Source organism: Pteropus alecto, unplaced genomic scaffold, assembly GCF_000325575.1.
Source record: "Pteropus alecto unplaced genomic scaffold, ASM32557v1 scaffold196, whole genome shotgun sequence".
NCBI lineage: Eukaryota > Metazoa > Chordata > Mammalia > Chiroptera > Pteropodidae > Pteropus > Pteropus alecto.
In genome coordinates, this window is record NW_006439717.1 from 5,670,367 (window position 1) to 5,697,389 (window position 27,023).

Sequence of the window (27,023 nt, forward strand, 5' to 3'; positions counted from 1 at the left end):
TGTACTATTGATGTCCCTACTTTCTTGCTAGCTGCTTTCACATTGAATAGAAACTGGGAAAATTTTTTTGGCTCTTGAAAAAAAATATTCCTCAAAAGAACTACTTTTTTTCAATTAAATTTATTGGAGTAACATTGGTTAATAACATTATATAAGTTTTGGATACACAATTCTATGGTACATCATCTGTATATTGCATTGTGTGCTCACCACTCAGAGTCTAGTCTTCTTCTGTCGCCATATATTTGACCCCCTTTACCCTCATCATACTCCCCTCAGACATCTTACCCTCTGGTAACCACCATGCTGTTTGTGTCTATACGTTTTTTGTTTCAGAAACAAAAATTTTTGAAAGTCTGAATTTTGTTTTCATTTTTTAGAAATGCAAAGAATTATAGCTCACATAAACTTTAAATTAGAGCCTATATCTGAATTTATGTATGTTAATCTGTTTCCTTTTTAAACATCCATTTTTATGTGTAAAATAATTCTGTTTCCTGTTAGTGCTGCTATTGTTTACATGTGTATACTCATTGCTAGTATAATAGGAAGTTATGTGCTTCATCATTCAGTAAGCACCCAAATCCACATTGCTGTGAAGAAATAGGCTAGACTTCCAAGAGTCTAATGATGTATAGGACATACAAGAAATACACAGCAGAATGAAATTGTAAAATCGTTATGTGAATTGATATAATGAGTACTTTCAATTACATAAGGTCAAGGATAACAGCATTTTAAGCTGAGAGGCAAAGAAGGTGCACAAGAGGGTTAGATATATTTTCTTTTCTTTTTCTGGAACACACATGCCTACTCTTTACCCCCTGACCGCAACCCCTACAATAAAACTATTCATCTTTCAGATTCCAGTTTATCCTTTCCATGAACACTTCCCCTACTCTAATTCTAGGTTAATCGCCCCTCCTAAGTACCCATACTTGTCCTATCATAGCACTTATCACATTGTATTGTAATTACCTATTTCCAAATATTTTTTTCCAAATTTTCCAAAAATATAGGCTACGAAAAGTTCCCAGTGATGGGGGGTGGGTGAGGGGAGTCTCTATCTTATTCTCCATTACATGCTCAGCACCTAGTGCAATGTCTGGCATCTAGTAAACACAAATTATTATTATTATTATTATTATTATTATTATTAATATTTAGGCGAGGCAACCTTTGGTTGACTTCACAGATTGCAAGGACCTTGTCAGCTTACAATCCCTTATTTTTTTATTTTTTATGCCTACAGCACAATCCAAGCACTAACTAAGCCCAACCCTGCTTAGCTTCCGAGATCAGACGGGATAGGGCCTGTTCGGGGTGGTATGGCCGTAGACAGACACAGATTAAATGTATGTTAAATAATTGAATTAAGTTGAGCCTGGTGCCTGAGAATCCCATGACCTGATAGACCTGAAAGGAAATAATTCATTCTTTGATCAATCCATATGGGGTTCCAGAAATCGCCACTAGCAGTGTTCTATTTAATTAACACATTCAATTTAAATCATTTCAACAGATATTCATTGAGTCCCCCCACCTAATGTCAGGGGCTGTGCTAGGCAATGGAGTTCAACAGAAGTGGTCTGGGACCCTCAGTGCTGCTGGTGACATCATATCTCCACCTTGCCTTTATGGAAGTTTTGACAGTCCCTTGTGCTCCCTTGAGATCATCCCTCCCCCAGAAGACATAAGTTATTCAGTGACCTCACACCTTCTCAGTAATAAGTAGGACAGTAACCTGATTGCTTACCTACGTCTAAATGATTTTAAAACTAACTCTATTCTGCCTCACAACTCTGTCACCATCAGAATTTCGTATCTCTGAGTTCATCCATCATCACCCAACATCACCTATTGCCACCAAACTCCCGTTCAGCCACCTACTTCCAAGGTCACATTCTTCATTTTACCTCAAATGATTGAAACCCCTCTAAGATCAGTTTGAATCATCCTCCTCTGACAACTATCTCCTAACCTCCTACTTCATTTACGCTGTCATCCTCATTCTAGTAACCTTTCAAACATATGGAGATTTCCAATCCATTAGTACCTTGGCACAGTGCATCACCTCTCCTATCTTCTGCTGTGATTTAGAACCTAAAATTAAGCTTCAACATTATGTATTACTTTGACATGTGGGGACAATTAGGAGAGCTTCAAATGGCCTAGTTGCAAGTTCCCCTCTTCACTCTACTGCCACAGATGAGATGCTAGCCAAATAACCTTCCTTACCATGGGGACCAGGAACAGTCCCTGCTTAATCCTGAACAGCAGGTTTTAGTTCCCTGCAAGCCAACAAAATTATTTAAACAAGCTAATCACATCCCCCAGCAGAAACCAGAGGGCACCTTATCCTCTTGTTACTACTACAAAACCTGCTTTCAGCACCACTGGTTGTTTACTCTGTTTCTAAGTGCAAACCCTATGCGGCTCTACATGGCAACTGGTGTCCTCCCTCTCCTGGCTGTGAGTATATATGACTAATAAACTGCTATTAATCTCATCTGTCCAGTGTTGAGTATCATGTGTACAACCATCCTCATAACCCTAGGGCAGGAATTCCGCTCTCACTAATGGGGTAAAGAGGAGACAATCAAAACAGTAGTTCTTATATCCCATCCTAGATTTCATGATTCATCATTACTTTTAACTCCTTTGCCCCTCATTTCCATCACCATACTTTTGTAGAAAGCACAATTGGTTAAACCCAACTATCTTCTCTACCTCTGCAGTCAGAACTCTTTATTGAAGAAAATAACACAACCAATATTCCCTGAACTTCCTTTAAAGTCATGACCACAAATTTTAAATGAACACTCAACACCACCTGCAATTCTTACATATTCACTTAGTAATTTCTCACATTTGTATCTTACAATCCCCGCCTTCCCCACCCCATCCCCTACTCAATACATTCCACCCATACTAACCATCTTTTTGTTCCTTGAACTCATTGAAAGTGTTGCCACTTTCTGAGTCTTTATCCTAGCTGTTTTCTATACCTGGAATGCTCTTCCTGAAAATATTTGAAAAATATAACTATCAGCAATAATAATTTGGCTCAAATGTTACCTCCTCTGAGAGATCCACCCTAACCACACTAGTTGTAGAAGACCCCTACATACCAGTTCGCTCTACACCATTCTCCTGTTTTGTTGTTTTCAAAGAACTATCGGAAATTATCTGTTTTTTACTTTTTTATAGCATGGGAGCTAGACATTTTTCACCATTCTATTCTATCTAAAACAATTCCAGATACATAATAGGTACTTAATAAGTATTTGTTGAATTATAATTAGGAATCAATTTTCACATAAAAGAGAAATACAGTGAGACTATTATTTCACATGACATCATGGCAATACCAGAACTCCAATTTTATCTTTTACAGTGGACTTTCTCTTATAATTTTTAATCATTTACAAACCAAGAGAAGAAGTTCTTCATTTAAGAAGTGTCCATCAGAATCACTAATCATTTATGTCGCCTTAATAGTTATAAATCTTCTAGAACCTCTGTACATTATTGATGGCAAAAGCCTAATCAAGAATTTAAATCCAGACTTTAATCAATATCAATAAATTCACATATGTCCTATATCTTCAATCATGTTTATTATACTGATTTGTCTTAATGATGAGTGACATATTTTCAATAAGAGGAAGTAAAGTTTTCTAATATAAATTCATTTCATTTAAGATTTTGGTCTCAAGCATTACCTGGAACCAACATGCTTACCTCCTTATATTCCTTATATTACTATGAAGTGGTTAAACGTATATCCACAGTACTAGATTCCATTATATTCCACTCAAATTCTTGACATATAATTAAATGTAAGGGAAACTTTGTGGCAGGAAACAGTATTTAAAACCATTTAATTTCATAAATATTTCATGGTACAAGGCACTGTGCCAGGTGCTGCAGGGGATTCGACGAAGAGTAAAGTGCAGCACCTGCTCTCAACGCACAGCCCTCAGAAGCACTGCTTTGGGAGATAAAGGACATCATTGAACAAAGAATTTCATTTGGGTTATCCAATCAACTGAAAACACCAAGTTTGATTTAAAAGCTATGTATCTGATGACAGAACCTTGTAACAGCCAAAGGTTAAGTGTAGCTTGACACCCATAATTTACCAACTGAAATTATCTTGTCTTTTTATATTTTCTTTCAAATAACTTCAGGGGAATAATATCTGGCTTGGGTTTAGACCCTGGCTAACTCTGAAAATTGTTCTGCAGCATTTATAAATTATTCTAATGTTATTTTTCTACCTTATGTTATCCAAGAGAGATGGCAATATAAATATAACCAAGTAAAGTCAATTTATTCAAGAAGACTTGATCCAAATCTTAGATGAATCTAATAATTCAAGTCACCTCTGGGAGCCAGTTACCAGCAGATCATAGTTGACAGGTTGGTATCATGTCAAATTCCTCCAAAAGCTCAGCAGCTATTAATAGCTAAAAGCATTTTGTAAACATTCTTTAAATATTTTGTTTAAGGAAAAAAAAGAAGATAACGGGTGAAGAGAGAATGATTTTTTAGAGAATTAGGTCAGGGAACCCCAACAAGGAAAAATCCATTGCTTTGAATCTGTGATGAAATATCCTCCATAAATTTAGATATTTGTCAAGAATGATTTATCTTACACATCAACTAGGTCTTTGGTCCATCGATTTTACAAGGCACTTTGTGTTGGACATATGGTCCTGCTTATGGAAAGTAAGGAGAATGGTAGGACCCACTGGCCCACCAACGATGCAAATTTTAACTCTAAAATACTTTAAAGAATTAAAGTAGAAGGTGTTACTTTGCACAACATAGGTGTTTACTTAAAGATATATATATGTATATTTCTCATTACTTTTTTCTTAATGGGAGTGTAGAGATCAAAGGAATTAAGGAGGAGTGGGAGAGATCTTTTTCGATGAGAGAGGGGTTTGCTTCTTTCATTCTCTGTTGCCCACATATAAATTTCTAGAGCTGTGACACCGGAGGAAGTGTCCAAGAAAGTCAACAGTTAGAATGGCAAGTAGATTTCATCTCTGATGCTAAAATATTGACAGTGGCTGCTTGAAACAATGTGTTAAGAAACACGCATGCCATGTACTTGCTGTTGCAGAACTGGGCATAGGGCTCTCCTTAACTCACATAATCCTTAAATCAAGTCAACATTTAATAACAGAAAACACCTTGTCACCTTGGTCCCACCAAGTTGGAGGAACTTTCTGAGCACTATAGTCTCACTCTTGGTCTTCCCTTCTCTCCTTTCTGCTTATATATTCCCTATTTATCAATTAAGGCTCAACCCAAACTCCAACTTCTTTAAATCCTTCCTCACGATTCCAGCCTTCACACATTATTCTCTACTCACAAACTTTATTACATATACAGTATCTGTTACATAAGTTAGACATCATATTGTTTTCTAGCAAAAGCCAAAATTTCAGTAAACCAGCAAGGATTTATATTTCTTTTGCTACACATTGCAGGGCCCAATACCCTTCTGTTAGTCACATGATATGTACTTTGTAAATGCTTGATCTTGTATTGAAAGGCTGTGAATTCCAAGCTATTGGCAAATGCTCTCAGAATTATCAAGGTCCGGTTTATCTTAATATAGTCATCCATAAAACAACTTATAGACAAGCTACAATAAAAATAGTAACATGGGCTCTCTTCTTAAAGAAGTCGATTTGTCAAAGTAAGGATAAAGCAAAGTAATCTCACTTTTAAGTTAGAACCGTATTTTCCAAATGATGTCAAAGGCTTTGTTACAGACTCATCTTTTTCTACTGCTACTTTTGGTGTCACAGAGACTTCCCAAAGCCTACTGAATGCATTCCTCATGATAAGGTTTGGTCCTGACTATCCCCTGCTGTTATTGATGGATGTAAACAAGACTTGCTTTAGGGCTCCAGTAATTTGGACATTAGGACTAAGGTGTATCTTCTCAACAGGGAGGAGGCAAGTTCTCCTTAGGACTGGAATTCGATGCACAATATGGGTAATAATATCCATCCCAGAGGGCTTCTTAAAGGCTTTGTGGTAATGGATGGTAATGGCCCTTAGTTGGGACCTGAATACCATTGGGTAGAGCATTCAAAAAATTGATAGTATTGCTATCGTTATAATCTTGATTTACTTGTCCATCTTCAAGCCCAGTATTGATGTCTTAGGAATCCAATTTTGTTCTTATCAATTTTTATTCAGGAACTTTTCTTTGTTTTTGTCATTCCCTACCCTCTACAAATCCTTCTCCCGGTAATTTGGTGCCCATCCTATCAGTTGTCCAAGGCTGAGATGGTGGAATATAATTATCATGACTGACCTTTTCCCAGTAAGTTGGTTCATATTTAACAGAGACCACTCTCAGATCATGTAAAAATTTCACATCCTTATTTTTCCTTCTTTATGGCAAGCTGCTTTGGGGTCTCTCTGTGCCTTTTAAAAACCTCGTAACTTCGAAAAAAAAACTAAAAAACAAAATCAATGTCATAAGCTGTCTGTTGCTATTCTGGTAAAAGATCAGTAAAATGAGGATAGATATTAAAATTAATAGATGAAATAAAGTAATGAGGCTTGGAAAGTATCTATTGATACCAATTATCAATATTCTTTCATGTTCTCCTCCTCACTCATTTTCCTTTTCTCATTTCCATAGACAATTGAGAAATAAAAAATGAAAAATTAGTGTTATCTAATTTGAAAAAGAAAAAGAGTTGTATTAGGGAGATATATTATGACAAGGAGTGAAAATATCCTGAAGGCATTATTTTCTCTTTCTAGAATATCATCATTTCTTATCCAGATACTCTGTCAAAAAAGACATTTTTTTTCCTTGTGCCTAACTTCTGTCTCAATCCATGTGCCACTTAAGGGTGAAGGGACATTTATACATTTATTCAAGGCCCACTTTATGTCTAATTTCAAATAGTAAGAGTAACTTTTCCTAATGCCAAATAAAGAATAGATCTTTGACCTAAAAAAAATGAAAATTTTCAATCTTGACAATTAAGTCAAATTGAGTTTTAATCCTCACGATTTATTCTTCTTTCTAAGACTTTTGTAGTCCTTGTATACTTTCCTGGATTGTCCTACTTTGTCTCTCCTTGTTCTTTTTATTTACCTAATACTTTAAGGCAGTGGTCCCTAAACTTTTTGACACCAGGGACTGGTGCTCCTATAAGAATCTAATGCCTGATGATCTGAGGTGGAGCTGAGACACTGGGGCTAGCACTGCGGGGAGCCTGCAAATACAGATGAAACTTCTCTCACTTGTCTGCCACTCACCTCCTGCTGTGTGGCCCAGTTCCCAACAGGCCATGGACCAGTACTTGTCTGCAACTCCGGGAGTTGGGGACCCTTGCACATAACATTATGAGTTTCAGTTAAATATAAGATGTACTCTTAATAAATGTTTTTTTATTATTATATTGAATTTGGCCTTCTCCAGAGAAACAAATAAGCAAACATAATTTGTAAGTTGTAATTTACTTAATCAACTTCATTGATGCTTACTTCATGATTTCTCCTTAGCTCCTTTCACCATTCAGTTGCATCCAGCAAGAATTTATCCAGCACCTACTTTATACTTCAACATATGTAAAGGAAAAGTAAAACGTAATTCTTAACTATTAGAAGCAAATAGTCTACTTGGGATTTATTTAGTTTCTACCATGCACAGAGCACTATATTAAAGTATGTTCACATATTTACAGTTATATAACAATACATAACAGAATACTAGGGTTTAAGAGAAATTACTTTGGATTCTGTTCTATCTATGTTCAATAACAGTCATCAACCACTTTGCCTGCCATGCTCAATATCCAGTTCTAATTTTCTAATTCAACTAGTTCCATTCATATCCTGTGAAAGACATAGCCCTACTTTACAGCGTAACCCTTCCTGCCCCAAAAAGAACTAGTTGGCTCAATTGCAGATACTTGATTAATAGAGGCAATCCATAGATTAGGAGGGGCCAATTATTCTCAATAAGTGATAATGAAATATATTATCTCTAAAGAACAACAATAAGAAAAGAAATATATAGTGATAATTATAAAGGCAATCGCCACATTCCCTGACTCTACAGAGGTCTGTCATGCTTTCAAAAACTTACAATTTCCAATCTGCTCTCCTTTATTCTAGTAAGTGATGCTCTTCATGAGGTAGAAATTGGCTTTACTTTCCTTTCTTACCTCAAAAGTAGAATCTCTGTGAAAGATGGGAGTGAACATTGGTTGTTTGGACTGCTTTGCATTCATTCTATTTCCTTTGGTTACTGAATATTCTTTCCCTTGGAGGAGTTAGTTACTTCTGGACACAGTCTGAGGAGCAGGCGAATGACCCAAGCTAAGCCAGTCACGTACTCCTGGAAATTTGAATACCAAACAGAGGAATGAGAGGATAAAAAAAAAAAAAGTCTCTATTTCAGCAGCAGCATCTTGACAAAATTTTCAGGTAGTTTTTGCAGCTTCACTCTAGAAATACCCCTACTAGTTTTTTGAGCCTCTAACTAATATCATCCTAATAAATTCATTTTACTACTGAAGTTCACAAGAGTCTGTTCCTATTGCTTGCAATAAAGAATGTTGTACCAGAGCAAGCTAATTCTCCATCAAGTATCTGTGCTCAAAAACTCAAAAACTGTTTCTGGGAGAATGCTTCCAGCCAGGATTCCATTTCCAAGTGCCCTGCCACCCTTGTATGTTCATGTGACTAGTTCTCATTATAGAACATAAATGTCAGTGATTTGTGTCATTTCCAGACCCAAATGGTTAAGAAGTAAGTGTGGCTTCTCCACCCTCTCTTTCATCCTGTGTAAGTAGAGTAAATGTTGACACCCAGGGAAACTTAGATGTCATATGCTGGACACAGTACATCCTCCATCAGCGTGGGTCCCTGAATAACAGTGTGGACCAGAGTACCACATCCCCTCACCCCCATGACCCTTACCTCTACCATCTCTTATACATTATAAAAAACTACCATTGCAGTTAAGCCATGGAGATTGCAAATTTTATCTAACATAGCAGCTGGCAGTACTTTAATATAAGCACAGCCAATACAAACGAAAATGTGAAAGTATTTTTATTAGCGTTTCGAAGACTCTGAAACAACTGGGGAAAGCCTATTTGGCAGGGGCAAGAGTCATCTGACACTTCTTCCAACGATCCAGCTGTCAGGATGCCAGAGACTGACCCTTTCATTCTCCCTGTCCCCACTCCTTACCATCAAAAAATGACATTTTCTCTCTCCTCAGCAAGAAGCTGCTCGATGTGTATACTGTCTAGGATGAATTAAGTTCTGAGGTCAGTGTTGCCTCATTAATGACATCATGAAGATATCTTAACACTTCTGCCTTCTTACTAGTTCTTTTGGAGCCTTCAGAGGGACTCTGAGCCAGAAGGATGCAGGTTGGACAGACCCAAACAAAAAAGCAAGCAATATGTCCTCTGAGAGAAAGAGCTTGGAAAGAGGCTGGAGAGTTGTGGTTTCTATTAGTGTGTATAATCATTCCTGCCTAAGTCTAAGAACTTTAAGATATATTCTTCAAAAGTTCTAAGTTTTCCACACATGACTACATTATTAAGTGAAATTTTACCCTCATTTTTTGCCTATAATTCTTTCAATAAAATAAATTATCATATAGTAATTTGTAGCTTTGTGGTGTGTGTGTGTGTGTGTGCGCGTGTGCACGTGCGCGTGCAAAATCAAAGTAAATAAGAAATGCTCATATAAAGACTTTTAAGTGTTGTCTGGGCACCTGGTCAGTAACTCTCCCTCAGCCTGATCCTCAGGCCCTGGACCCCACTACTTGCACATTTTGGAGGATGTCTGAAGGAAAAGTGGGTTCTGGATTAGCACAACCCAATTTGAACCATAGCTATGCCACTAGTCATACATAAATCCATAACCTCCCTGGGACTACTTCCCTAGCTGAAAAATGGAGCGGCCTCCCCCAACAGAGATTAAGAAGGAAACACCAAAATGCAGAAGTGAACATTTATACTGCTCTGGAAGTCACGGCTGTGCAGGGCTCAGAGTCAGGGTGCCCCACCTCCCCTCATCTAATGTGTCTGTGTAATCATTGCCCTAAACTTCTGTCCTTTGACCAACTTTTAGCTGAGGAAGGAGTCAAAACTGGGAGTCTGCATCTCCTAGTTTTCTCAACTATAAAGCAAGGAAAAAATATAACCCTGGCTGGTTTGTTGTGCTCACTGTATCTAAGGTACTTAGTGCAGTGCCAAGAAATATACATATATAGTACTCTCAGTACTGAAGCAATTATAAATATTCTGCTTTGCCTGAAGCCAGGCAACATCTTCATCAAGTCTTAATACAGGCGACGTCATATTTCTGACATGATTTTTCACTGTCTTATGTACTCCAGTTTCATCTGTCAACTCTAATATCTCAAAGTTTTGTGGGGTTCTTTGATAACTTAATTGTGGGGATGACTAAAACAGTTCCATTATCTTCTCTCCAGAGAGTACCCTGAAAAGTACTCTCTTGTAGGCTGAAATTAACCAAGTCAACTCTCCCATAGATTGCTGGCATAACCATTTCATGATCATAATTGGTCTCTCTCAAGAGTCATTTACCTTTACAAAATTCTTTGCAAGTATCTTTCTCTTCGGGGTATGGTAATCTATGGTAGATTTGTTATTTTGGCACTTATTTTTCCTGCTTTTTGCATAATGTAGACCTGAACTATTTACAATCAATGCTATATTTCTATATTAGGGATTTGCAAGTTTCTAGTGTGTGTGTGTGTGTGTGTGTGTGTGTGTGTGTGTGTGTGTTCCATTTCTATTAGTGAGGAAAATGGTATTTGCAAAATTCTTGTGAAGTTGGTATTTAGCATTAAGACATTTTGGGAAAGGATTATTAACAATATAAAAAAGTAAAGGTACTAACATTAACTATGTGTGATTATCTGTTTGATTTTGTATAGGTCTTAAGGTACCAGGTTCTTAAAAGAGCTTGAGAAATATTATCTGATGAAAACTTTGATGATTTTGAGGAAAATTGCACATTTTAAGAACAAGATGTAAATTCTTGTCCCCTGGATGCCATGTCTCCTTTTAAGCCACTTGTCAAGACCCATTTATAACCTTCTTAGAGAGTTCATAACTCTTTGTTCTTACTTAGAGATTTCCTACCCATTAAAGACCATAAATTAAAGCACACCAAGATAACCATTGGAGAAACATACTTCCACTATGAAAACTTCTTGGGTAATACCCAGTATACTTGTTTCCAGTTCTTATAAAGAGGTCTTTTCTTTCTCTAAAACCTCAAAGCCTCACTTCACCTAATTGGTCAGTGCACCATACATTTTTCATTTTCTAACACAAATCTCCTTTGAAGTGATAAGATTAAAAATCACATACACATTTTCTCCTTCAATCTAAAAAGTTACAGTTCTGTGTGAAATTTAATATTATATTAAGTTTTAACACAAATCATCACCAAGCTGTGAAATCAATACTTTGAAAGGGCCAAGGTTTAACCTTAAAGAATTTACTTTGAATTTAAGTTACAAACCTCAGAAGAAAAACATATTAAAAGACTGATTTAACATATATACCCTGTTTTGTCTGACCATTTGTGGCTTATCTCTATCAATAGGATGTGGAGAAGTGCCTAGAAGAAGGGAAAAAAGGAAGGAAGGAAAAGAGGAAGGGAGGAAAAGAAGGAAGGAGCAGAGGAATTGAGAGGAGGAAAGAGAAAGAAAACAGAGAAGAAAGGGAGAAAAGGGAAGGAAGGGTAAAAAGGAAGAGTAGGAGAAAAGGAAGGAGGTAAAGAGATGAAGATTATTGTCTAAATTGCCAGAAGGTTGGCTTGTTTCTTCCTTCACTCGTTTCAGTGCTGCCCAGCGCCTTGGAGCCCATAGGGTAATATTCCTCTAGGGGAAATTCCACGGCAGAGCAGTCACTTCTGAATCTCCACATTTTGGAGAAGAAGAATTGAAATTTTTTTTTTATAAGAAAATAATATATGCTGTGGGAGTCCACAAGTCTATTCTTTCCTCTACGTATATGGAATATGATTCTCCCAGCCTAAATTGGAGATTTTAGCTGCTCTGATTCAACAATATTAAATGTAAGAAACTAGCCATACTATACTCTGGAGTTGAACAGTCAATATTCTACCATTCTTGTGCTTTTGTCTACATACGCAATCTAGATTTAAATTACACTTACAGAGTAGAATTCAGTTAAACAAAATCTTCATTTGTCTGGGTTGTGATAATAATGTAATAAGCTCAATTTCCATAAACCAGGAAAAAAAAAAAAGTCTTATAACTTAATCATTCTACTACATGAAGAAATCATGGAAGTGGTTAGCTTGAATATTTTACTTTTGATCTTATAATACAGCCCTTGTAATTCTGCCTGAAGTACCTTGTTCCAAAGTGTAAACATAGTGAGGACATGTACCTTTCTTCATGTAGAAGACTAGTTGCTATGCCACTGAATTCCACTTCTCCACACCCTTAGAAGAGGGAATGGAGTCCCTGTAAACCTGCTGATATTGGTTATCAGGGTGTAGAGGGAAGAATTTGTTAAGAAGTCACTGACTTTTCTGTTTCTACTTGCCAGGCTGACTAATCCAACGAATTCCTCTCCTTCAAATGCATTCCTTGTGTTGCCTGGACTTTTAAAAGTCACTGGATATTAATATGTTTGGCTCTATTTTTCTGGCAAAATAGACTCTCTGAGCTATACTCCAGAAGAAACCTTTTTTTTCTTGCCTTCTGGCAGTCTGAGAATAGGTTAAATCAACTCATACATTTTTTAAAAGTCAATGTTCAACTAATATACTAAGATTCTGATTTTCAGAGCTGCAGCAAAAGATGTACTGATTTTTTTTAATTAAAAAAAGGTAATTTTGTTTTGCATTTTAAGCAAATTCTTTCAAAATACAGTTCAAGCAAAATTTCAGATATTCTACTTTAGCTTTCAACAATATTACTTAATAAGAAATAAAGTTTAAGAGCCTCACTGAAGCAAAGAATTAATTTTCAATGGGAAGAAAAACGTTACAGTAATCTGAAGATATACATAGATTCTGTAAACATCGATAATTGCAAATAACAAGAGCAAGTGCTATTTTAATCACTAAAAAAGGTATTCATGCAATATCTTCAAAATTAGTAACCTTTTTTCTTTTCCATCTAAAGCCTAGCATCGTGTCTACTCCTTTCCTCCTGGTGTATATTTTCTATCTGTTTTCTGGGTTATGGATGCCAATATCCTCCAAACAGAAGCAACTACATCTTCAATCTGGTCAAATATTAATAGAGCCTTGCCTCCAAGCCGGGCAGAGAATGCAGGAAGTGTGAGCCACAGTGGCTCTGGTTAGATTGCTACAGGCATCTCTGGGGTTAGAACAGAAAATTCAGTGATGACATACAGTCAGGCACACAAGTAACCATCCTCCCATGGACATTTCAGTCTAAAACCACCATATACGTTGGGCCAAAGAAGCCAAAGAAGATGTTTATTCCTCTCCTAGTTGGGATAAAAAGAGAAACAATAACTCAAGGAGGCAGCAATGCAAGGCTCGCTTCGCCTTTCTTATCCTCATTCTGAGAAAGTCTAAGAGTATCTTTTCACTCCAGGATGCTGTTTTTGTTTTGGTTTGGTTTGGTTTTTTGCCTGAGATCAGTTGCTCAGTTTCATGACTTGGCTTGAAATTTCGCTCTGCTTTCAACATCCAGGCCCATTTCATCTGGGTTCTCTTCTGCCTTGATGTCGCTTTCTCTAAAAAGTCTTCCCGATTTTCCTAAACTAAACTAGGTACCCCATTCAGTGCTCCCAAGGCTCCTATCACACTATCTTTCAATACCTGCCTGGCGTATCCTTGAGGACTGAGACCTGGGCTGGCAAGGGGGGAGGAGACCAGAGGAGAAGTGCTTGATATAAAGCTACTGAGCAAAAGAATAAATCACAATTTTGCCTCCCCATTTTCTCCCACTCTTCTCTCTTTATTCAATCCTTGTCTCTCTCAACTACCTTCATGATTGCAAATGTAAGAGAGTCACAGAGAAAAAAAATGCTAGATTTGGTTTCAGAAATCCCAGAAGTCCTAACTCTATTATTTTACTATTTGTGCTACCTTGGACTCAGTTTCCCCTTCAAGATTTTTCATATTTTTTTGTAAAGGTAAAAAAATAATTACTAGAAAACAGCTTATAAACTTTAAAGTGTCATTCAAATGTAAAGTACTATTAGAATTATTATTTTCCATTCCCACCAATTGAGTATAACACCTGCTATGGTTAGAGAAAAGTTAGCACCAAAATCTTTTGTAGCTATGACTTTAATCCCACTAAATATACTGATCAAACACATAGTTATAGATGGAAGAGAACATGAGTTGGTGCCACAAATATTTGGACATTTGAAATCCAATTCAAGAATTAAGAATGTAGCTCCCCTCCCCTGGGCCTAAGGTCACAGTCCTTAGTGCCATACTCAAAGCTCTCTAGATTCTAAACCTACCTATTAGTCAGGATTGTACCTTTTTGCTGCCCACAGAAACACTCTGCCTTCTCTGGCCCCCACATATTGTTCCTGTGTCCCTTCACATAGAGTGCCCTTCCCCTATTTAGTACCACTAACCTCAAGTATACATTTTCTTTGTGATAAGTTTCTTTCACCAAGTCACACATGAAGTCTATTCCTTGTGGAGAGCATAATCATATAATTATTCATTCATTCCAAAAGCATATACTGGCCTCCAACTATGTACAAAGCACTGCTCCTGATGTAGAGAATACCAAAATGAATGAGACCTGTTCCGTCCTCAGAAAGTCTTATATTCAAGGAGAGAAGATACAGACTAAACAAAAAACTGTTATTTGATGTTGGCAGGGAAAAGAAAAAGTATTCTAAAGAGGTTTGATCAATGCACTATGGCAGCATGAGAGAAGGAGTGACAGTTTCTAACCAGGGCAACTAGGAAAGGCTTCACAGAGTGAGTTAATTTGAGCTAGGCGTTAAGGAAAAGAAACAAAGAGAGATCTAGTTATCTTGGCAAAAGGCAAATATGAGCAAAGGAACAGGGCCTATTTGGAGAACCATGAGTGATTTAGCATAGGGCATGTGGAGGGATGATGTAGAATTTTAACCTGGAAAAGTTAAACTGAAGCGAAACAGAAGTTTCTTGTGACCATGCGATATATGCAATTGTTACACTCAGACAAAGTAAACATAGCCCTGAAGTAAACTGAAGAGATAATAAATTACCATTCATCCTTCCAGTAAGGATATATGGAATGACTACAGTTAGGATTGTGCCAGAGACTGGAAATGCAGCAGGAAACATGGAAGAGGCTCTACCCTTAAGGAGATCCTCAGCCTGGTGAGGAGATTGGCTGACCAATAGGTAATGACAACACGGCGCAGCAGTGGAAATACAGAGTGCTAGCCTGGGGAGAAGGTAGTGGGAGTGCATATGTGTAGTCCAGACATTAGGCTCCACGAGAGAAAGACTAATGTGTCTTGTTCACTTCTTTGCCTCTAGTAAAAGGAAAAAGACTGATTTATAGTAGGTATTTGATAAATGTGTTGGTTGAATAAAATAATTAACTTGTTAATATAGTATTAAGTTCCACCTATATCTCTAATTGTAAGAATGAATAGGGATAGTCTGCTGAGTTAGAAAGAAGGTAGCCTATTGAAAACATTTAGAAACACAGACAAAAGTGACTTCTCATCCCAATTTTTAAAATTTTTTATTTACCCACACGAATTTACTCTTGTAATTAGCTAAACCTCCATTGTTGCCAATGTGCCCAATTCAATGAATTTTATTCTGTAAAACACAGGTCCTAGCACTGGATTTGACACAAAGTAGGTACTCAATAAAAATGTAGTAGACAAATGGTTGGGTGGATAGATGGATGAATGGATGGATGAAGGACTGAGTGAGTGAGTGTTATTTTCCTGCAGAGTCTAGATCGATTTGAGTACCTCTTCATAATGTTACCTCGCTACATGTATTTTTCTAGTCCATTGATGTGACTGGAAAAATGTCAACACAATTTAACCATTTTAAACAAAGATATATAAATGTTAATGATGTAGATCCTTGTCCAAGAATTACTGCTCTCATCAAAAGAAAAGAGCAAAAACACAGATTCTGCAATTAAAATATAACCCAATATAGCATATAATAGTACCATAAAGAAAGGCTATTAAATAATTCAAGCACCATTAGGAAAGAATATCCCACTAAAAAGTAACTACTGAAACTATGTAAGGGATATTTTTTTCCTTTAAACATATGCTTCCTTGTAAAAAAAAAAAAAATCCACACATTCTCAAAGATATTAGTCTTATCTTTATGGTTCAACATTCCAAATGCAAAACTTAACTGTTACCAATATAAAGCATTTGCTTTCCACATATGCTGTTTTTTTTTCCAGAAGTTCTTCAAATATATTTTAATGATATCTAAACTTGCCACATGTTCAAGACTTAGAAAGGCCAGGATTCAATAAATCTGCATGACATTTAATTAGACCTTTAAAAAAATCTTGGATTTCAATGGTAATAATTATGTTAATAATAATATATTCCAGGTATTGACATATACAATGTTTTATTCTAAGCCAACCACATAGAAAACATTATTTCTAAAATTCAAAATTTGCAATGCAATCACAGTTGTGCACAAAAATACTTCCTAGGAACTTCCAAGCTAACCTTGGCCCATACATACCAGTAATCATGGTATAAATTGGTAAACCTCTCTGAAGGGCACAATATAGACTGTCTCAAAAGGCTTCAAATCTGTATTCCCTTTAATATAGAAATTATAAAACTAGGAATTTGATCTAAGAAAATAATTAAGGATAAGTTCAAAGCTTTCTTAAAAGGAAAAGTTATCCAAGGATTTTTATAGTAGCAAAATATCAAAAACGATCTTAAATGTCCAACTACAGCCATGGAAAATTATGTCATATAAAAACATTTATGGATGTTAATATCAAGTCCTGGTTTACAATTAAACAGGAAAAGTATGTTATAAAATATATAAAATTATCCAAATGTGTGCTCGTTTGCATGCACACATGGACATGAGGACCTGCAAGGACAAATCCCAAGGTATTAACAGTGGCTATTCTAGGTGATAGGAGTATAAATGACTCCTTTTCACCGATCTGTATTTTTCTATTGTACTTTTTCACAATAAACATTGCTTTTACAACTTACAAAAAGTAATCTTAATTTTTTAAAAAAATTATAATTTTAGCTTTTAAGAAATCTGCTCACATCTCAAAGAGAATAGCCCATGATTTAGGTCTGTGGCCAGAAGTGAAGGATGCTTTAGCTATCTTGTCTTAAAAGAGGTCCTTCCTGGGTTTCCATTTCAACATTTTAGAGCCCTGCAAATACATAATGTGTGCTATTTTTTTAAAGTTCAAAATATTCATGTCTTGAAAAATTACAATATGCCACTTCCATTCTTTCTATTTTTTCCTGGTCCCCTCCCTCTTGTATTTGTAATCAATTTGATGAGAGTTGAGTAGACTGAATTCTGAAATCTACCAATGCTTCAAAGCCTCTTTCACATACACACACACACACATACACACACACACACACACACACACACACACACACACACACACGTTTTGTCCTATACGTTATTTAATAAAATCATTTCTTACTAAAATTTTAACTCAGTTTTCAATGTCTAAACATCGGTTCCTGAGATAAAATTTTGCCACCTAAACAAAAGGAAATCTAAGATTTAAATTGTACTGCTCTTACTCATCTGTAATTACTGTTTCCCATTTGAAAGAAATAGATGGCTTTCCAATGAACCCACATATAAGTTCATTTGTATGAGCAAACTTCTTAAGTAACAAAAACTTCCAAAAACATTCATTCTATCATCTTTTTTTAGTTTACTTAGGGGGTCATGTTTTCCAGAAAATGAAGAATATTGGAAGAAGTTCAAGAAAGACTGGAGCAGGGTCACCATACATCATGAACTTTCAAATAGAATTCCACTTTCAAATATTTTTATTTTCAGTGTTTTAGTTTGGAAAATGTTATTCGCTAAGGTATATAAGTCAGCTCTTAAACAATACCACTATGAGAAAGGAATCTTTGATCTGTTCACAGGTAGGACAGTCAACTTCACTATTAAAAAATCTCAAATTTATTTATTTAATTTTGGCAGACCATTTGCCTAAGCTGGGATGGAAAATTATAGCAACACAAACTTTTAATCCATAAACATACTGAAATAACAGAAGTAAGGAGGAAGTGTCAGTAGGTATGTACAAACATTTTGTATAGCATAGTGGCCTCTGAGTCAGACAAAACTGGGCTCATAATCCTTAACTGGCCATTTTCTAACAGCCCCAACTTGGGTGAATTACTAAACCCCGGAAAAGCCTCAACATCTTCATCAGTATAAAGGGTTGTAAACCTACCACCCAACAAGGTCTTCATTTTAAAGAGGTTTAAATGAGATAATCCATGTGCAACACTTCACAGAATGCCTGATACACAGTAAGCACTCCATAAATACATGTCATCCTCATTTCCAAGACATTGCCATCCGTTCTACGGGCTGATTATTATGAATACGTACTGAATGTAGATTGTAAGACACCAAAAAGATGGTGATGCTTATGAATTGCATAATGATTTTCAGTGGTAAATAAAGTGCTTTTCTGCCCTCTGTATACCACAGTCTGACCTTGAAAGTGTTTTTCCAGACTCCGATGAAAGTCACACAAGCTCAGGTCTGCAGTCATAAAAGGAATGTGGCTCTTAAAAGCTTACGACAGACCACAGATATGGGGCAGTTAACTTATCAAGAGGAAGTGGGCTCTGGTTTTCTTTGCAGGCCTCAGATCCAGGAGCTGCAAAGTTGAGTCACCAGCTTGCTATCTGACCCCAGGCCAGCCACTTAACCTCTCCCTGACCCCATTTCCTTGCTTAAAATCAAATCTCTGCTTATGTTGCATTCCTGTCATTATCTGTACCCACAAAAAATAGTAGTGACTAAAGTATCCCATAGATTTTGAAAATTAATTATTCGGGATTGAGTTTACAAAATAAGACTGTGAAAGGTTTGGAAATGAATCAGTCCAGCTTTGCTTTTTGGTGTTTTGGTATTATTTTAAGAGTTCTCTTCCGGGAATAAAATCACGAACCCAGACAATAAGCTTTGTCTGACACTGTGACCCTACTTGCTGATGAAGCTTCTTGTGTTGGTATTTCTGGGAGTGACAGGATGGAAGGGAACAAGAGCCCCTTTGTCAGAAGGTAGTCAAGAGGGAAATAAATTTTAGTTATTTAAAGAGAGTTTAGGACAAGCTAGGCAGTGTCATTTGTTAAAGAACTAAACCAGAAGGTTGGATTATTGGGTTTTACACTCAGCCACCGCCTCCCTACTTGACCTAGGACAATTTACACAACTATGGGTAGTCAAAGGTGTATTCCCTGGACTAATAAGCTGTCCCAACTACCCACTAACACAAAATAAATGTACATATACACCCCCAAGTAATCATCCAGACAAATCTCTCACTTTTCTTGGATCTATTGTGAATACCCTGAGCACAGAGATATATGGCATTTGTTTTTTGTCCTCATTCACACAATGGTTAGCTCCACAAATGTTGACAAAAGGAGTGATGAGGGAAATTAAGTGTCTAAAGTGTAAAACCTAAAAATAACTAGTTTACTGTATTTATCAGTTTACTGTATTTATCAGTTTTTTAAATGTTTACCATCTTCAATAAAAAAAACTTTAAAAAATATTCTGCACCTTTTCTTGCCTTCTTGCTGAACTGACGTTAGCCATATCACCATTAATTGATTTCCTGGACTTTAATAATTTTTGTTCCCTCACTTGGTACCAGAAACAGTCCTTCGTGCTTCTAATTTGGTTCTTTAAGCTACTGAGAAATCAAATTAACAAGGCATGGCAGTCAAAGTTAGGTTTAGCAATAACAGAAACCCAACTGTAATAGTTTAGATGCAAAATGTGTATTTGCTTGTGTGAAGGAAGTGTAGAGGTAAGCAATCCAGGGAAGAGGACTCCACAATGCTGTCAGAGGCCTTCTATCTTTGCTCTGCCCTATGTGACTTATCACAGTCTAAGAAGGCTGCTAAAGCTCTGACCATGACATCCCTGTTCCAAGCAGCAGAAAGAAGAAAGAGAAGAAGAACAAAAAGATACAACTCTCTTCTTTTCAGAGAACTGTCTTGGAAGTCCTACCAACATTTCTATTACATTTTATTGGCCAAAACTTAGCCACATGGTATGATTCTGCAGACTAGCATATTACGTATATACTCAAAGACTCTAAAGGCTTCTGTTTGAGAGACTCATGGACATGGACAATAGACTAGTGGTTATGAGAGGGGAGGGGGGAGGGAAGAGGCATATGGGGTAAAGGGGGTCAAATATGTGGTGGGCATGTGGGGTAAAGGGGGTCAAATATGTGGTGACAGAAGGAAATCTAACTATGGGAGGTGAGCACGCAGTATAAATATAAATGCCTTACTGTTAAAATGTACAGCCGAAACTTATTGAATTTTGTTAACCAATGTCACCATAAAAAATAAATAAATTGAAAAAAAATAAAATAAATAAAAAAATAAAGGTTTCTGTTTGTTTACTTTATTTTATTATTTCCTGTCCTCAAAATATAGAGATTGCTAGAAATCTAACCTTCCAATAAGCAGCAATTATCCTGAACTATCAGGACTGGAGCATTAAAGTAGAGTGTTATCACTCTACTTTAGTGACATTTAAAGTAGAATGTTATCACTCTACTTTAGTGACAGTGCTGGATGATATCTGGAAAGTAGGCAAGATCTCATCTTCTCTGTAAATGCTAAGGCCATGTTTCACAGTCTCTATAGATCCATGCCTTCTTTTAAAACCATAAAAATTATATGCATTTTTATTGTTACTTAAAAAAATAAGTTAGATATTAAGTTATGCAAAATTATTCAGGTCATAATAATCTTAGAATATATTTTTCAAAATATACAAACACATGCACCCGTGAAAATCCTGAATTCACACCTTCTACACTACCACCACCTTCTTTGAGAATCACTAGTCAATGGCAAAGGCAAAGGCAAAGTCAAGCAAAAAATAGACATAAAATGTTGGTAGATTGTTTTACAAAAGGCTTAGGAAGACTGAGAGGATGAATAGTTAGAGGATGAATAAACTCATGCCTCTGGATCCAGCTCTGGTCATTTGGCCTGCAGATTTATCAGCCACCAAATTGGAGAAGTAAACTGGCAATCTGATCTAAAATAGCTATAGTGCTTTATTGATTCAGCCTGACTAACACAGAGACATGAATGCTAATAAGCCTATATTAAATAGATAATGCATTTAAACCAAATGCAAGGAGACATTAATATTTAAAAGAGAAAAGAGTTGTAGGAAAACATATATAGAGCTTCTAAATCCATGTAGATGGTGCCTTGCATTTCAGGGACTCTTCAACTCATTTGCAATAAGCACTATGCTGCAAATTGAACAAAGAAAAGTACAATCCCTGTCATGATAGAATGGTAGGGAGCCCCAGAATATATCCAAGAGTACACAAAACTACAACATGGAAATCTTACAGAAGAAAATCTCAGTAGCAGGCAAATGCTCAGAATCTGGTAGAGAAAGGACAGCTTCAGGTTTTAGTTCTGTGGAACATTCCCTGTATAAAATGCTTTTCAAAGCTTTCCACCAAAGTAGCCCTTTAAGACAGAGAAGAAATTGCCAGAGCCTGGGAGATTTTCTAGATTATCTCAAAGCAATCCCAGCATCAAGCTTGGAATTTCTTTGTTTTTGCTTAAACATACATCAAAATGTATTCTACCCAATAGATAGTATTTGTATCTATTTTCTAATTTTCACTGTCATTAAAGTATAATTGCCATATTCTCCATCTTATTCTATCCTCCACACCTCTTAGTATCCTGGAGTACATGTAGCCCATTTTGAAAACTGAAAACCTGACCTGAAAATAACCTAGAGAGTGACTGTGCTTAACCTTCTTTGAATGTTTTCATGTGCCATTTAGATAATTTTAATGGGGTTAAAAAGATGCTCGGCCCTTGAGTATTTCTAAATTATGTTCTAAATCACATTTAGCTGGGCTTCCCCTTACGTTAGGAGCCAAGGGTGGAAATAGGGACGATTGTAACCCATCAGATGATAGTTATTATCCACACAAAAAGAATGAAGAAAAGAGATTTCATGGAATAGCATCCCTGAAAGATCACTGACATGGAACCAGAACTATGTTTTTCAAACACAGTAATATGAGAACTCTTTTCAAAGGAAAATTACCCTATAATTTCAAGTGTACACTCATCCATTTTGACTTAAATGGCTTCTATCAGAATGCTATTAAATTTAAATAATAAAAGCATAAAACTTGGTATTAACTATTTCTGCTCATGGTTTTATTTCACTACACAAATCAAAACAAATTTACATTTAATAAAAATAAAATCAACAAATTATGATTAATGGCTTTAATTTTATGTAACTAATGATGTTGTTGTATAGAATATCAGTCTTTCAATGTGAATAAGATTCTGTTTATTACAACTAATATTTTTCAAGTAATTGTAAATACACACTTGAGCACAGAAATTGCAAAATGTTATTCAGTTACAAATTAGTCATCCAGATGACCAAGAATATGCTTTAATTTTTTGAATTATCATCAAAGTGAATTTAAAAATGTTTAATTATCATAGAAACTACTCAGACTTCTAACAGTATATTCATAGACTACCACTCCACTACCCCAAGTTTAAATGCATTGATCTAGTGGGAGAAATTAAAGAGATATAAATACGACGAGATAATTGCCATATTATTCTGTTATTTAACCTATCTGCAGCACTAAAGAGAATAAAGAAATGCATAGTCTGATTCTTCACTGTATTCCTAAGTCCCAGTGCAGTGCCCAGAATATAGAAGGTTCTAAAAATAGATTTATTAAGTAAATAAATGAATTTCATAGAATTCTACAAAAAGGTTTCAATCTAGGTGCTGATCAACAGAGTAAAGAAAAAGCTACCCTAAAAGCCAAGGAAAGATGTGCTATAATAAAACTTTGGTTATTACCAATAGAGACATGTCTCTTGTCTGGGAGGATCACCTGTCACTAGATGATCGCAGCAGCTGTTGGGATGTAGGGAAGGTCTGGGAAATGACTGGAGTTAATTGTATTGCCAGAAGCTTTAGAGGAAATTGTGGTCCTGAAGCCTGAGGTTACCAATGACTTGAATTGGTTTATATTTTATTTTCTTAAAAGGCTCTTGCTGGAATCCAAGGAGATATACAGGTATTTTTGCTAAATGATTTTCAATTTATATGAAATTTAACCTTAAAAGGGAGATGAAACCAGCCATTTAAATCCATCTTTTAGTATTAATCATAGCATAATTGTGAAATATGATGATCACATAGGGGCTTTGATACTATTTTGACTTTCCTACTCATCGAAGAGAAGCTGGGAAAAAGCATTAATTAACTAGGATAGCCAAACTTCTTTTCTTTTCTTTTTCTTTGCTTTTTCTTTTTACTTATTTTTTGTTGTTGTTGGCCAAAATTTCTTGAACATAAAAATAATCCTATATTTTTCTATGTGTGAATTATAAAACTAAGTAAGTAAAATGAAAAAAAAAATCTCCTTTTAAAGGAAACGAAAGGTAAGTTTTGTGCATACAAAAAAAAAGTAAGATTCAATGTGTATTTCGCAGCCTTTTCCCCATCTCCTAAGAAGATAAATACCAATATATTCTCTATGTAAACGCCCAGCAACTGACAACACTACTTGTTTTATCTGTCCTAAGGGACAGGTGTGACAAGAGAGCCTGATCATATAATCTTGTAAGAACAGAGAACATTACATAAAAATTCTTTCTTTGTGTAATTCAGTATACAAAGAAAAATTTGTTTTAACTAAAAGCTTTCCATACTGAGAGTTTATGGTTTAAACATTACTTTCTTTTTATGTTAACTTGCTCACATTTTCTTTTTTATACTAAAATATAACTTAATTACAATGTTAGATTCTGAACTAGAAATTTAGAAATCTGGAATGAGGCCTATGAGCACAATTTTCATGCTGTGTTGCTACTTAATCAATCAAAAAGTATTTGGGGTCCTTACTATGTGACTAACATATGTTCTTATCCATATTTCCTTGATTCTGAATTGTTTATTTTTAATTTAACATTTGATTATGATATTACCTATAAGTTCCCTCATATCCTTGAAGGAATAATGTGGAAGATGACTAGATGGATGATGGATGGAAACAGGCATGCACAAATGAATGGATGGACAGAGGAACAAATGAAAGGAAGGATATACGAGGAGAGAGATAAAATGCTACCAACACATAAAACAGTAAAGAATATTAGACAACATATTAAAAAGTACAAAAGTGTATAATACAGATTCTAGTGCTGCAGGAATTTGGGAGAGTTAATAATAGATAGAATTGACAGGAAAATATTTATATGTTTTAGTCTCACATACCCCCAAAAAACTCCAACACTCCATCAATCACCTAGATTTTTCTTCTTTCAAGTCTTCAGTCATTGCTGGAGAAAAATCACAAGGTCTCTTTCTCCTCTTCCCCTCAGTGAATGTTTAAGCTTTTATTGCATTCTTCCAGGTCTCGCATCTTCCCTCTCACTCTCAGAAGATTGCATCTTCTATTTCACAGAGAAATTTGTAGAAATCAAATAGAAATTCCATCAATCTTTGTTGCCAAATCCAATGAATACAATTTGGTCCTTAACTCTCTTGACCTCTTTGAGGCATTTGACACTAATCACTGCTTTTTCCTTGTTGAAACATTTCTTGGCAACCTTGATGCTCCTCTCATCTAAATTCTCCATTATCCTTCTGGCTCTTCTTTCTCAGGAAGTTTTAAAGGTTCTTCTTATTAGCCAACAATTTGCTGTAATAATACTGCCTAACAAAACATCCCTAAACTCAGGGACTTACAATAACAAGCATTTATTTTTGCACTTTCAATCCTGCAGGGAACTGTAGTTCAGTCAAACTAAGGTGGGCTCAGCTTCAGATTGTGTGTCTGCTGGACTTGACTCCAGGTTACAAGGTGAACTCTGGTCTACTGTGCCTACTTTTACTCTGGGCACAGCCTGAAGTGACAATAACAATTGAGGGCATATTTCTCTCACAAATCATCAGAACATAAGAGGGAAAGCCCAACTATATGAGCACATTTCAAGAGTCTGCTCACATCACGTCCAACATTCTATTAGCCAAAGCAAGTCATAGAGCCCAGCCCAATGTCAAAGTATAGATAAGGTATAATTCATCCACCATGAAGCCACTGCAAGAGTGTGGATACGTAATTTAATTACCAGGAAGTAAATAATTTGGAATAATTATTCAATTTTGTTTTCCAGGTTTCCTTCTTTAGCTTCTTTCCCTTCTCATCTCTTCTTGGGTTCTTTTCCATACCCATTATACATTAATGATCCCTAAATCTAAAAAAAAAAAATCAGCGGATTTTTCTGCTGATCTCCAGACCTATAAAACAAGCTGCCAAATCTCTGGTTAGAATTCCCACAGGTGTTAGAAACATGAGAAAAAATGAAAACTTAAGGAACTGCATGTCTTATCTCTCTATAAAGAACCCTAACTTGTGACTCTAGGGATAGGAGATAGAGCAGTGAAATAAAAAGTTTAAAAGATGGTTACTCTCATGTAGCTTACAAACTACACACTTAGTAAATAAATCTAAATTGTTATGTATCAGTCAGTGTTGCATAACTCTATCACTAAAAATAATATGGAAAGGGATTTATTATAGAAGTTAGACAGTATGCAATTATGGAAGTAGTTTAAGCAGGCTGTTGGAGGAGTCTATGCAGGTTGTTTTCCATGACTAAGGTTGATCCACTATAGTTAATTCACTCTAGGTCACGTTAGCTTTCCAAATCTCAGGCAAAATGTCTCCCGTGGCTAACACTAACCAAAAACCATACAGGGAAGAGAATTTGGGGAAACATAGCTCCAGAGTAGCTAAGCTGACACAATATAGAGCTATCATGGTGTGTGGTGTGTGTGTGTGCGTGTGTGTGTGTGTGTGTATACATATATGCGTGTGTATATATATATATATAATATGTAATATTTGTGCATATACATATATATGTATGATATGACTTAAATGTGACCTGAATGGTGTGTAGAACTTGTATAATCCTAGAAGTGAGAGAATTCACCCCAAAGTCAAAAATAAGTATAATAATTTATCACAGTAAATAGTTTGGTCTAGCTTTAGAGGCCTATCTTTTAGAAAAAACATGATTAATAATATACTTGCTTGCTTAGGGACCTTATAAAGATTTTATGAAACCTGATCAAAAGATGCTAGTAAATCAATATACAATTCCAAGTGTTAAGTATTTTTAATTATTTGGAGGAAAATTATTACATAGAGACAAGAGAACCAGTTCTTTACATGTAAAAGAACTTTTGGCCACACAGGGGCCATTTATTACTCTACTGGAGTAAGTAATTGGTGGCCCAAAAAAGTGAATGCACCAACCCCTTGACTAACTTATATCCAGATACTAATTTAGTCTACTGGAAACATCTAACTCATCACTTTTACCATAGTTTTCACACATATTCTGAAGAAGGTGTCAATCACTTGACTATCCGGGTACAATGGACATAATTTAAAACAGATGTCACATCTCAATAATGGAAAGAAGGTTCTGTTAAAAGAACTGCTGAAGGGTACAGAAAATGCATGCAGCTGGCAGGCTCTGAGACAGAGCCAACAGGTAAGACCACTGCTGAGCAGTTTTAAAGTAGAAGTTGACTTATAGTACATCCAAAAATCCACTTTCTTTACCCTTTTTCTACTTGCCCTCTTTCTCGTCATCTACTTATCATTCTTCCTGGATCTAAGGAAAGAAACCAATAAACTA

The 27,023-nt window shown here is 35.9% G+C and overlaps 1 long non-coding RNA gene across 3 annotated transcripts in view; it reads right to left on the reverse strand.

Moving 5' to 3' along the window:
- LOC112483844 overlaps positions 1-27,023 on the reverse strand; it is a 161,260-nt gene that overhangs the window by 10,290 nt on the left and 123,947 nt on the right. For 2 of the 3 annotated variants that reach the window (XR_003047806.1, XR_003047804.1), the window contains exon 3: positions 8,217-8,389. The exons of the other annotated variant lie outside the window; for it this stretch is intronic. This is a non-coding gene — a long non-coding RNA (uncharacterized LOC112483844). The remainder of the gene's footprint in view (positions 1-8,216; positions 8,390-27,023) is intronic. 3 annotated transcript variants of the gene reach the window in all.